The 12575-nt window shown below is 39.4% G+C and overlaps 1 long non-coding RNA gene across 1 annotated transcript in view; it reads right to left on the bottom strand.

Annotated features, from left to right (window-relative positions):
* Positions 1–11774, bottom strand: part of LOC142070845 (uncharacterized) — a 96882-nt gene extending 85108 nt beyond the window's left edge. The window contains exon 1 of the long non-coding RNA XR_012666767.1: positions 11574–11774. This is a non-coding gene — a long non-coding RNA (uncharacterized LOC142070845). The remainder of the gene's footprint in view (positions 1–11573) is intronic.
* Between the last annotated feature and the right edge of the window lie 801 nt (positions 11775–12575).

The raw sequence follows: 12575 nt of genomic DNA, 5'->3' as shown, positions 1-12575 counted from the left end.
TGTCTCATAAAAGAGGTCAGCTTTTCCATCTCAAATTCTTAGCATTAGGTCCAGTGGAAAAACTTTCTGCAGCACGTGTATAACGGAACTACTGTATCTGAATCCAAAAGAGAGGATGTTCAGGTGAGGCCATAAAACAGAATGGCATTATTATGTCCGCCTTTTTCGTATACAAGATTTCTTTATATATTTTGTGGATTAAAAATGGTGAAAAAACAATCCATTTATATAAAATAAATGATTTTATATCATGCCGTTCTTCAGAGGACTGTTAATAGAACGGCAAGTAAATGGTGTTTAAAACATTCTCTGGAGTTCCAGCCAAAACAGCTGAGCGGCCCCCATTCTGGCAACAAGATTTACTAAAGTTCCATGCACTGTAGTGAGCATTCTTTAGCTCGTGACGATAGCAAACATCAATTATTGAAGAAATACAGTGGTATAAATGGGAGCCAATGGGTCACCTCATCTCTCAATTAGCATCCCCCCTCTCACCTGTGAGTTGGTAAGGATAAGAGTGGTAGCCTCTGGTGATCCATTATGAAGAATCATGCCATGTTTTCTTGCCTCCTTCATGCTTTCTTCTCCTTCTGCTCTCTGTTGGTAGAGCTATGAATCTCCTGAATCCCAGTCTCAGCCACACGAACAGACACTCTCTCTATCCAAAGTCCTTACAGATTTATAGATCATCATTTATAAAACCAGAAGGGATCACTGTGATCGTCTAGTCTGACCTCCTGCATAACACAGGCCACGGAATTTCCCTGAATGAATTTTTGTTTGAACTACAGCATATTTTTCAGAAAAATATCCAACGATGATTTAAAATGAAGAGTCCACCACAATGCTTGGTGAATTGTTCCAATGGTTAATTGCCCTTACTGTTAAAAATTTGCACCTTGTTTCAAGTCTGATTTTTTTTATACCTTTCTCTGCAAGATTGAAGAGCCTTCTAGTTTCAAATTTCTGTCCCCCGTGCAGATAATTGGACTAATCAAGTCACCCCTTTGCCATCTCCTTCATAAGTTACAGAACAGATATGTAAGAAACAGTGATTGAATGCTATGAACAAATTCCATATTATCATAACAGATGTAAGATTTTATAGATAGGCAGATTATGACCTCTAGGTATATGACCTTATTTGTCAAATATCTGGAGAGGTTTCATAGATACCCATTTGAACCATTGCTCTGTGTCCTGCCACCAGGAAAAGCAGAATGTAGCACCACAGCTGCAAACATGTCACACAAAACTTTACCAATGATAGTCAGTGACCCAGTAGCTTCACTGCCAAAAGTGTGTCTTCATTATCTATATTCAGTCTACAGACAACATCTCCAGAAATAACCTATATGTTTGGAAAAATACTACAGAACCTATATTTAAGCATCCCACAGAATTTAATTTAAAAAAAAAAACTATATCCCTATTACAGAATTCTGTAGGATAGTTCAAAAACCTATTTAAAAGTTTGATAGGGAATGATAGTCTGCAGCTTTTATGAGTAATTTCTAAGAATCTGACCAGTCTCACCCATGTTGTACAGGATTTGTCTCCATAGAAGAGTATTGTCCTTGTGCATCACCAGTAAGGTAACTGTTGTCCTTTCAGTAGTAGTCAGCCTCCACAACTGACAGCCCACAAAAGCTGCAGGTGAAACAGGCTTGGATTCAAATCCAGGAAAGCTAAATGACAGTTCTTGATGGGAAATATCAATAGTTTTCCCTTCAGAGTCTCCAGAGTGCAATATAGGACACACCTCACCACCTCATCTTCATTATGAAGTCCCCGATTCTGCTCTGCCACATTGCTACAATGTGCACACACAGAGTACACTATGGAGCAGATCCTCAACTTGTGAAAACTGTTATAGCTTTACTGAAGTCAATTGAAATATGACAATTTACACCAGCTGATGATCTGTACCTGTGTGTCTCTTGGAGAGTGAAGAAGGATGGAAGGCTTAAGCCCCACAGTCAATTATACAGAGGTGCTTATTGTGGAAAGGGTAATGTTTCGGGATAGCAAGTTTCCACTGGCATTAGTGATCTTACCCCCTGAAGCACAAATTGTTTATTACCTTTAGCTTGCATGACTACAAATGTTCTCAGAAAGTTACCCAGCTCTTTTAAAATCCATCTGGTCAAATACACATCTTCCAGCAGTGCATTACAAAGGCTTCCACATAAAAGTGTCCTAGAGAGAGTTTAAAGAGGAAGAAACCAATAGCATTTGATAGAAGTGACTCGAAAAAAATTTAACCTATAGAATTTAAACAGAGAATTGTTTTCCCTGCGGTAGGACATATTAGGTCAGTTTAAGATTTCTCCAGGATAGGTTAAATTCACTATTAAGTTCAATATGACTTTTCCATAAAGACTACATATACCCATTTGTGAAGCATTTCCTTTTATTTCTGATAAATGTAAGTGCTGTCAGTGTAACCAATTGTCGTGTTCATGTACCATATAAATACAGAACAACATAAGATTGAGGAGGAAAAAAACAAACAACTTTTACTATATACCCTTCATATTCGTAAATATCTAATTCAAGCCCCTTCTGACTCTATTCCAGGCTAAAGCACCTGACATTTATAATTTTTCCTTACATAGAAATCCTGCTATTGCTAAGCATCTTTGTTACTCTTCTCTAGGCCTTTTCAATCTTGGTTATATTTGTCAAGGTGAGCACAACCAATGTTTGACAAAATGTGCCAAATTACAGCAAGATAGGTCACTATAAGTACTATCCTTTTTTATTTTAAATGCCCTTTAGCAACTTATTTGATTTTTTTGGTAAATGCTAGTGCCTGCAGTACACCAATATCTTCCTACAATGACTCCAAAGAATTTTTGGAAGTGCAGAGCCTATATGAAAGGCTTGGGGGGATGCAAGTGCTGGGGAAGGTATGATTCTACTTAAATCTGATACTTATCCATGTTGAATTGCCAAGTCATATCATCCAGGAATGCGATTCAGTACACATCAAATGTGCCTCTACCTTTTAAACACTAAACTACTGTATTCCCTCTTGCTTCTCATTTTCCCTTTCTTATAGGAAGCTGTTGTTATCATAGGCCTTGATCCTACAAGGTGTAAAGAGATTCTTGAGAAGTACAGAGCACCTTCAACTTCCAGTAACGTCTGTGGAAGTGAAGGGCCTTCTCAAGACATTGCAACCACCTCCCTGGACCCAGCCTACATTGCCTTAGGTCATCAAGAAAGTTGCTTGTTTAAACAGCAATAATAATTAATGTTTAAAGCATTGATTTTCTCCACTGAGCTTGACATTTTTCCAAACAAACTCCAGCTTCCCTTAGAGGACCTACATGTTAAGCTAATGATGCAACGTGGGGGCATTTTGAAAGGTATTGATTAGGAGCAAAGTAGCTAGTTATTGTGTAGTTTTTGTCCCTTTAAATCTAAAAAACACTGTCTGTGATCTGAATGTCTTCAGGAACCCCAGAGGTCTGCAGTCTTTCCAAAGTAACTTATAAAAAGAGATTCCCCCATCTTAGCAAAGTACCTCCATATCACACCGAAATCAGTATTGATTTTGTAAATCAATACCCACGTTACAATAAATGCTTTTACAGTTTAGGAATACAATCAATTTTCAGTTCTCGCATGACAAGGTTTCAAGTGTCAATTGAATTAATTGCTTTAGGAACCCTGGAGACCTGCAATGCATTTTATTATCCAAACAAATGTAAAGTACCACTGTGTCACTTTTTTCAGCCAGGGACCAACCAGAAAGTGAAACATCTACATTGCAAAGTAATGTCAGATTACAATGTTTTAATTTTGAGACTGCTTTCACTTGAATAACTTTAACTGAACATCTGCAAAGTTACAAGGATGAAGATTATATGGTACTTTTCCATATAAAGTTACAGCATAGTCCACCTGGGGCAATCCTGAACCCAGAGCCTCCTCTTTCTCCCCAGTCCAGAAGTGAGTGACCTGCTTCCAGCAACCCAGACTATACCCAAGGGCCCCTCCTCCAGCCTTTGTTCTGATTCCAGGGAAAAACAGGTCACCTGGTCATCCTTCCTAGCTCTTTGTTTTCGCGCTGGCCAAAACCGGCTGGCTTCCAACAGAGAGGGAGTCAGCAGTCCCTGCTCATTCATTGCTAAGCACCAAAGTCCAAGCCATTGTCTTCTGGGTTCATCATGGACATAGGGCCCCAGACAGCCAGGTATCAATCGCACCTGCATTGCTGCAAAGAATAACCCACCTTTTCCCACCACCTAGTTAACCATGTAGCGCATAGCGGAATCTGAGGCACACAGTAGTTGTACAAAATATTAAGAAAAATTCTCACTTCATCACACCTTGGGAGAAAACATAGGAGTGCACTAATGATATTTGCTGATGATGCATAGTTGGGTGACATCCTCAATATAGGCTTCAGAGTGGTAGCCGTGTTAGTCTGTATCACCAAAAACAACAAGGAGTCCTTGTGGCACCTTAGAGACTAACAAATTTATTTGGGCATAAGCTTTCATAGGCTAGAACCCACTTCATCAGATGCATGGAGTGGAAAATACAGGAGCAGGTATAAATACCTGAAAAGATGGGAGTTGTCTTACCAACTGTGAGGTCAGTCTAAAGAGACAATTCAATTAACAGTAGGATACCAAGGGAGGAAAAATATGCCCAAATAAAGGTGTTCGTCTCCAAGGTGCCACAAGGACTCCTCATTGTTTTTGTGTAGACGTTGCAGTTCAGGCTGGAGCTCAGACTTTGAAACCTAGAGGGGTGGGCTTCAGAGCCAAAGACAACATCTATGCAGCTATTTTTAAATGCTGTAGCATGAGTCCTGCGAGCCTAATCCTGTTGACCCAGCATCTGAGATTTACTGCCACATTGCTTACAGGCTGTGTAAGGATACCCAGAAAGGCAGTCAAAGCTGTTCAGAGACCTATTTGTTGGCACTGTACTGTGAAGCTAGCAAGATTTAAACAAAGAGCCTCCACGCATGGAAGAGGAGGAAGATTAACCCAGTTATAATGGCTCTCAGAGCACCAGGTGCCCATATGGTAGAATGACAATTTCTATATTGCCACATTTTTGTTAATATCAATTTTTGTTCAGTTACTATTGAAAATGCAGTAGAACCTCAGAGTTACGAACACCTCAGGAATGGAGGTTGTTCATAACTCTGAAATGTTCGTAACTCTGAACAGAATGTTACCGTTGGTCTTTCAAAACTTTACAACTGAACATTGACTTAATACAGCTTTGAAACTTTACTATGCAGGAAAAAAAATGCTGCTTTTAACCATCTTAATTTAAATAAAGCAAACACAAATAGTTTCCTGACCTTGTCAAAAAAGAAATTTCAAACTTTCCCTTTATTGTTTTAGTAGTTTATGTTTAACACAGTACTGTAATGTATTTGGTTTTGTTTGGTCTCTGCTGCTGCCTGATTATGTAGTTCTGGTTCCAAATGAGGTTGGTGGTTGACCAGTCAGTGCAAAATTCTGGTGTTCTTAACCCTAAGGTCCTACTGTAATTCTTTATTTTAAGTCCATATTAATACAATTTAAAAAACCCACCACCTCGGTGCCCTATCGACTTCCAGAAACACTTGTAGATGGGTGATAACTTTGTGGCCCTGTGGACCTCTGAATTCTACTAAAGTTTCATGCCACACCTGACTACTCAGCAGGCATGGTGCTTTATGGAGTTGGATTGACAGAGGTCAGACCGTGATGATAGGAAGAGAATTAGTTTAATATTGAAATAGCAGCAAGTGTTTTTGTGGTAATTGTGATACAATTGCCACATTTTACAGAACACTACCTCTATCTGATGGTGGACTCCAACATCTCCTTTTTTCAGCAGCCTGTGTGAATTTTGGGTCTGAAACACTAGGTGGTGTGAACATATAGAGATATTACATAACACACCGACTGCTACAGTATAGGTTTTGAAAGCCAGAGGATTCTGTCACTGATGAAATGCTATAAGAATCTACTGATATTATATAAAAATGTACAGGTGCTTCAATTTGCCAAGGTCAACCCCAATGAGATCTCCCCAGAATTCTATGAAGAGTGGAGCTTCATTTAGTTTATAGTTTGACCAAGCTACACCACTGGGCATGTTAGGAAGGTGAAGGCTTCCCATCAACTTGCACAAAAGGTAGCGGTGAGGGAATGCTGTGCCAGTGAAGCCTTCTACTCCCCATGCATTGAAAACAGTATGGTATGAGGGGGTAACAGGGTGTCTAACACCAGCACAGAGGATAGGCCATAATCTAGCCCTTTGTGACCCATCTAGCAGGCCTTAGACAAAATTCCCAGAGACCTTAACGGGAGTTTTGCCCATCTAGAAGATGTCAGAATTGGCTCCTATATAAAGACATCCCCACAGAAATGCAGACAGCCCTGAGGTGGAAAGATAGTAGTTAGAAGGCCAGCCACCACAAAGCACTCTGCACAATAGTGAGGGGAAGAGGTAAGTAAGAAGTATAAGTGGAAATGTCTAGTTGTTAAAGCATTGGATTGGAAGGTCCAAGTGTCCCCAGCATTTCATTTGGGACAACATTTTTCAACTTGATGCCTTAAGCTGGGGACCTGTATCCATATTTACGGTTCTAAATAAAAGTGGCTTGATTTGCAAAGGTGCTAGTCGGAGAATTAACTATAGATACAGATGCCTAACTTCAGGCATCCAAGTTGAAAACATTAACCTTAACTTCTCTCTCAACTTTCCCCTGTGGTGATAACACATCTCTCTTGGTCTCACAAGAGTGTGTCATGGGGCTTAATTCATTAATATTTGAAGAGCACTTTGAGACACCCAGATGAAAGGGTGATGCCTAATGAAATGGATTATTAGTAGTTATATTAAAATTAGCACTAACATTGTCTGGTTTTAAGAAAAACTTAAAGTTTTGTGAGTATAAAGAAAGTATGAATTGTGATAGCTCACTGTAGTCTGCTACTCTAGGCCAAATATCCTGCACTACATTGTTTTCTGTTAAACTGCAGTTTGCTGCTTTAAGATTGCTTCAATGCTATCCCTCAGGGCCCTCACAAAAATGAGATATGGATGTCATGATCCTATCCCATTACATAAAATAAATAGCAGGGGCACTGGAAGAGAGATACAGTCACAGAATACTACAGAGGAGTCTAGTATGCAAAAAGCACCTAGACCTGTCGGGCCATGAGGTTCAGAATTGGGTATGTGTTTATGCTTCTGTGTTAAGTATTAACAATTTCATTACAGATACACATTTCACTACATTTTAAAGTCATTTGCCATCAAAGAAGAATTCTTTTCTCCCCATGCTTACAGTTTTGTTTGATGAAACAGAATGTTTTCAAAAGTTCTAGATTATAAATTGAGAGCTCAAAATTTAGCTTCCATCCCAAAGAAAAATGGCTTCATTTTGCCATACCAACAAGTTTCAAAGACTTGTTTACATCTTTTGCACACCATTTTCAGATATAATCATGAACCATTATTTATCATCCTGGGACATTTAAAGTTTAAATTCTGATTTTATAGCTCTAATAAAATCCCATCTGCCTCTTCAAACTAGCAAGAGTGCTAGAGAGTCAAGAGGAGCATTTCCACAATCACAAGAATATAGAACAAAATGTACACTTCGGCAAGCATTAAGTTGGGGCCCAATTCTGCAAACGCTATTGTGTTAAGTGCTCGCTACCTTGAAGAGTGTTATTCATGAGCTGCTCAGTCCTGCAGACTTTATGCAAGCAAGGCTCCTGTGCATTAGGACTTCATGCTCATGTACAAGATGATCTTGACTGTTCTTTACAGAGGAAACCCTTGCAGAAAGTTGCCTTTTGATAGAAGTAGAGTAATATTTCTTACAATACAATTTTCCTCCAAGTGAGTGCAACCTTGGGATTTCCTGTTTGCTCTCTGCATATCTGCTAGACCCAGGCAAAATGAAGGGAAATGCCTTAAAAGAACTCTGAAGAATAGGTTGCATTGCATGTCCACCAGACCTGCAGTTTCTGCAAATCAAGTAGCATGTTTTGCCCAGGTGTAGAGTGCAACTGAGTTGTGTTGTCCCAGATTGTTTTGTAGATTTATGAGGGGCATAACGATCCACTAGGAACAATACTGAGACACAAATTCAGTCACTTAATATAAACCATGTTTGAATATGTATAAGTCAAAAGTGTTCTGTTCCTTTAGAATACTGGCATCGTCCAGATTATGAGGCAAATGCACATGCAGGAGGACATAGGTCTGAGTCTTCAAAGAGGGGAGCACTGCATCGTTTGTCAGACCTTAAGCAGACTTTCCAAAGTGACTGGCTTTTGGCATCAGAGAATCCCATAGCTAATAAACTGAATCTAAGCAACCATCCTGAACGCTATAGTGCATGAGGATTAGACTTTTAAATAGGGACATCAGCTTCCTGTGAGTAAGGGAAATGAAAGTGTCAATTTAATAAAATCAGAGCTTTGGAGACATTTAGATACGAGTTCAACTTATAGCCATGAAAATAAAAACCAGAGGAGCTTAATATTCCACAGATCAGCATAGCATTTCACGTGTAATCTTACTTTCTCACTTGATCCTCCCAGACATGACTGGGAAGGTTCACCTTGCAACGGGCAGCTCAGAAGACCCACCCAGCCCATCACTGATTAACCACCCCAGATATGGAGTTGTCCCTCTGAATTAGGGTGACCAGACAACAAGCGTGAAAAATCAGGAGGGGAGCAATAGGCACCTATATAAGACAAAGCCTCGAATATCAGAACTGTCCCTATAAATTTGGGACATCTGGTCACCCTACTCTGAATGCACTCTTGCCCCTCTGGTTTAAGTTGTTAGCCACATTCAGGGCCTTACAGGTTTGTTTCCATTAGGATGAGAAATCAGTTATATGATTAGGTATATTCTGAGCGTAACCTTGTTTATTTACAAAAATGTACACAAAGTACTTTTTTCTACTGTGTTCAGGGAAACACCAGCAGGCAATTATTGCTCAGAAATCATCAAGATTGCCACCACGAGTTCTGTGCTCAAGAAGCTCTTTCTCTGCTGCCTCTCTGGGTCATGCTCACAACCGCTTATCTGGCTTTCTGCCTCTAACACATAAACAGCCTGCAACCAATATGCTAGCTCCAGGAGACTCCTGTTAAATCATGTGTAGTACAACTCCCTGTGAGCTAGCCTCTCTTTCCTATAGATTCTGAATCCAGGTATCACCAGCTCCCTTTGTGTACGTCAGCCCACCACATCTCTGGCCCCCTTTTGCTAAGCCAGACTCAGGCATGTTCCACTCTCTCATTTCCATTCCCTAGGGCAGTGGTTCTCAACCTGGCAGTACGCAGAGGTCTTCCAGTGGGTACATCAACTCATCTAGATATTTGCCTAATTTTACAACAGGCTACTTAAAAAGAACTAGTGAAATCAGTACAAACTAAAATTTCATACAGACCATGACATGTTTATACTGCTCTATAGTCTATACACTGAAATTGTAAGTACAATATTTATATTCCAATTGATTATATAGTAAAAATAAGCAATTTTTCAATAATAGTGTGCTGTTGCCCTTTTGTATTTTTATGTCTGATTTTGTGAGCAAGTAGTTTTTAAATTAGGTGAAACTTGGGGGTACACAAGAGAGATCAGATGCCTGACAGGGGTACAGTAGTCTGGAAAGCTTGAGACCCACTGCCCTAGAGTCACTGATAACACCATGCATACTCCCCTCCAAGACATATGCTTCTCATTTTAATGTCACCTTCCCCACATACACGCCCCAAGTCCCTTTTAGCTGACCAAAAAAGCCTCTGGAAACCCTGAAGGGGTCCTGGAGGTAGCTACAACTAGCAGGAAGTGATACTGTTTGTAACCTGACACATACTTCATCACAGAGAGAGGAGCAGACCAGCTGGCAATGCTTCACACAACTCTCAAACAGTAGTCTGTAGACAAGTGGTGTTATTGGGGTAAATAAGTTCAGCTGTGAGATAACAGCTTTGCCCCTGCTATCACAGAACATACCCAATAAATTGTGAATTTGACACTGGAAGTCTCTCTCTCAAAACACGTACACCAAAACAAAACAAAAACCTTGTTGTTGTGGGTTAGAGGCATCTCCTGGGTGCAGTGGAGCCTTAGACCCAGATTTTTAAAGGTATTTAGGTATTTCAGTGTTCCAACACTAAACTGATTTAAGAACCTAAGACTCATTTTCAAAGGGGATTTAGGCACTTGGGAATCTAAATCCCATCGACCGGCACAGGCATTGGAACACTGAGTACTGCAACCTTTGAAAATCTGGGCCTTAGCCATTTGTGCCTCACGAACTTGAGCTCTGTAGTAAAAACATGGTGTCAATATTTTGCTTGTGCTCATCAGGAATTTGTTTAAGTAATACAAGTGGCAATAACTATTTAGACATTAGTATATTGTACAAAGACTTATACAAAAATCCTATGACATAATATGTACCTCTATACACTTTGCCCTAATGGAAGGAAGCCGATAAAAACAGATAGTGGACCCTGGGCTATATCTTCAGCTACTGCAAATCAGGGTTGCTTGCTTGAAGTCAATTGAGCTACAGTAATTTATACTAGTTGAGGATCTGGCCTTGATCTATGAGAGGTTATATAGGGTTTGTAGAATTCTCACCGAGTTTAGAAAAATGTGCCTATTCCATATTTGTATTAGTACCTTCAAAGATGCAATGTAGAGCTAAATGAATTCTTCACAAAATTAATATGTGCATGAATAAAATGTGTCCATGATGGCGGTTTTCATGCTCCTGTGCTTTCACTTTCCACAAATATTCTAGTGAACATGTTTAATGGCAGGAATGTTACTGGAAACATCTAGATGTACATAAGTAATAAAGAAAATTCACAGAAAGCAAATTTTCAACTCAAATACGAATATCCCTGCTGAGAATCTGATCCTAAGAGTTATTCTCGTCCAAGCAAGGAACAGAAACAATACCCCTTGACATCATGAAAGCCAATCCTGTGTTTTGGAATCCTGCCCATACCAGGGTTTGATTCCCCCCACACACACTTTGATTCCATCATTTTTTGTGGCTCTCATTAATGATTTTGGTCTTTAAACAGCATTATTCACATTTGCCTTTTGATCAAGCTTCACATTTAAAGGTAGACCTGTTTTTATTTGGTTCACATGCACAACCTCAAACATTGATGATCTCTTCCTGAAATAGCCAACCTTTTATTGGCCATATCTTCTAGCTTTTCAGCTCCTGGGGAACATTTTAATTCCCAGAATTTTGATGCATGTGCTAGAATCCTAAACCATGGGTGAAATTCTGGCCCCACTGGAGTCAATGGAAATATTTTAATTGATTTAAACTGGGCAGAATGTTTCCCCATTTAGGTCCATTGTAAGTATAATGATAGGAACAAAATATTCTTGAGAACACTAGGTCATGCACTGAACTATAACATCATAAAGTGACAGAGGAATGTTCTGGAAGAAAAACATTTCATTTAACCACCTACACAAAAAGAACTTCATGGAACTAGACATATCAAGCAATGGACTGGTAGACAGTATAAGGTACTTACCATCAGTAGGAAACCCAGATTTAGCAACCACTGGGACCTTTACTCCTTGGGTTGTTGGGTAGTGCTGTCAATAGCCCTTTGCCTGGAGGCTTCAACATGGATTCTTTCCTCACTTCAAAAGCAGCTTGTGTAAATTGAAAGTGCTATTTTGGAGTAGACCACCTGCCCTCCTGGCTTTACATGGAGGAGAATAGAATCACCATGGCTGCTGTGAACAAACAAACAAACAAAAAAATCAATCGATTTGATAGGGAAACACAGAAGCCCAAAACAAAGAAATGCATGGAGCATTCAGAATCCCACTCAAAGCAGGATGCTGAAAGTAGAGTTATTTCACTGCCTTAAAAGAAAGCATTTTCCAGCACCTTTATGCATACACAAGAGACAGAGAGACTATGTACTCTAACCCATTACCAAAAACTAAGATTTATACCCTCCTACAACTACTTCCCCCCCAAACTGTTTGTATTTTTTTATATTACAACAGTTTTGTTCCAAATGGAAAGTATATATAAGCCATTGATTTAAGAAAAATGCGCTTCTCTCATTTTCATAATGTTGTCAGTAGTGCTTTGTACTTTTCCTTTTAATAGCACAGCACCAATATACGCTTTTAACTAATAAATTCTTTGCCCAGGGTTCCTGTAAGAAGATTCTGTCATTTTATTTCTGCTGTAACCTTTCAAAATGCAATAACATAACAGCCAACATGAAACAGCTGGACAATGCAATAAATGGAGAACAAAGATCAGTCTTTTCATAGCTAAATAAGCAACATGACAGTCATCCTTTTAGTCCTAAAAAAACCCCAGTTGATGGCAAATTAGCTGTAACCCTGTGTACTGCATTAGCATTTTTCTTTCAGGCACAGAATGAAACTTCAGATAACCTCCTGTCTGGTTTGTAACATTTTGTCTTGGCTAGCTATTATACTTCATAAAGAGGTGGATGTTTAAAGTATGGTGACAGACAGTAAAAATAATTCTGCAGTGTTATGTCTGC

This window comes from Caretta caretta, chromosome 2, assembly GCF_965140235.1.
Source record: "Caretta caretta isolate rCarCar2 chromosome 2, rCarCar1.hap1, whole genome shotgun sequence".
Classification (NCBI taxonomy): domain Eukaryota; kingdom Metazoa; phylum Chordata; order Testudines; family Cheloniidae; genus Caretta; species Caretta caretta.
The sequence above is the reverse complement of the archived record's forward strand: the minus strand, read 5'-3'. Positions and strand labels throughout refer to the sequence as shown.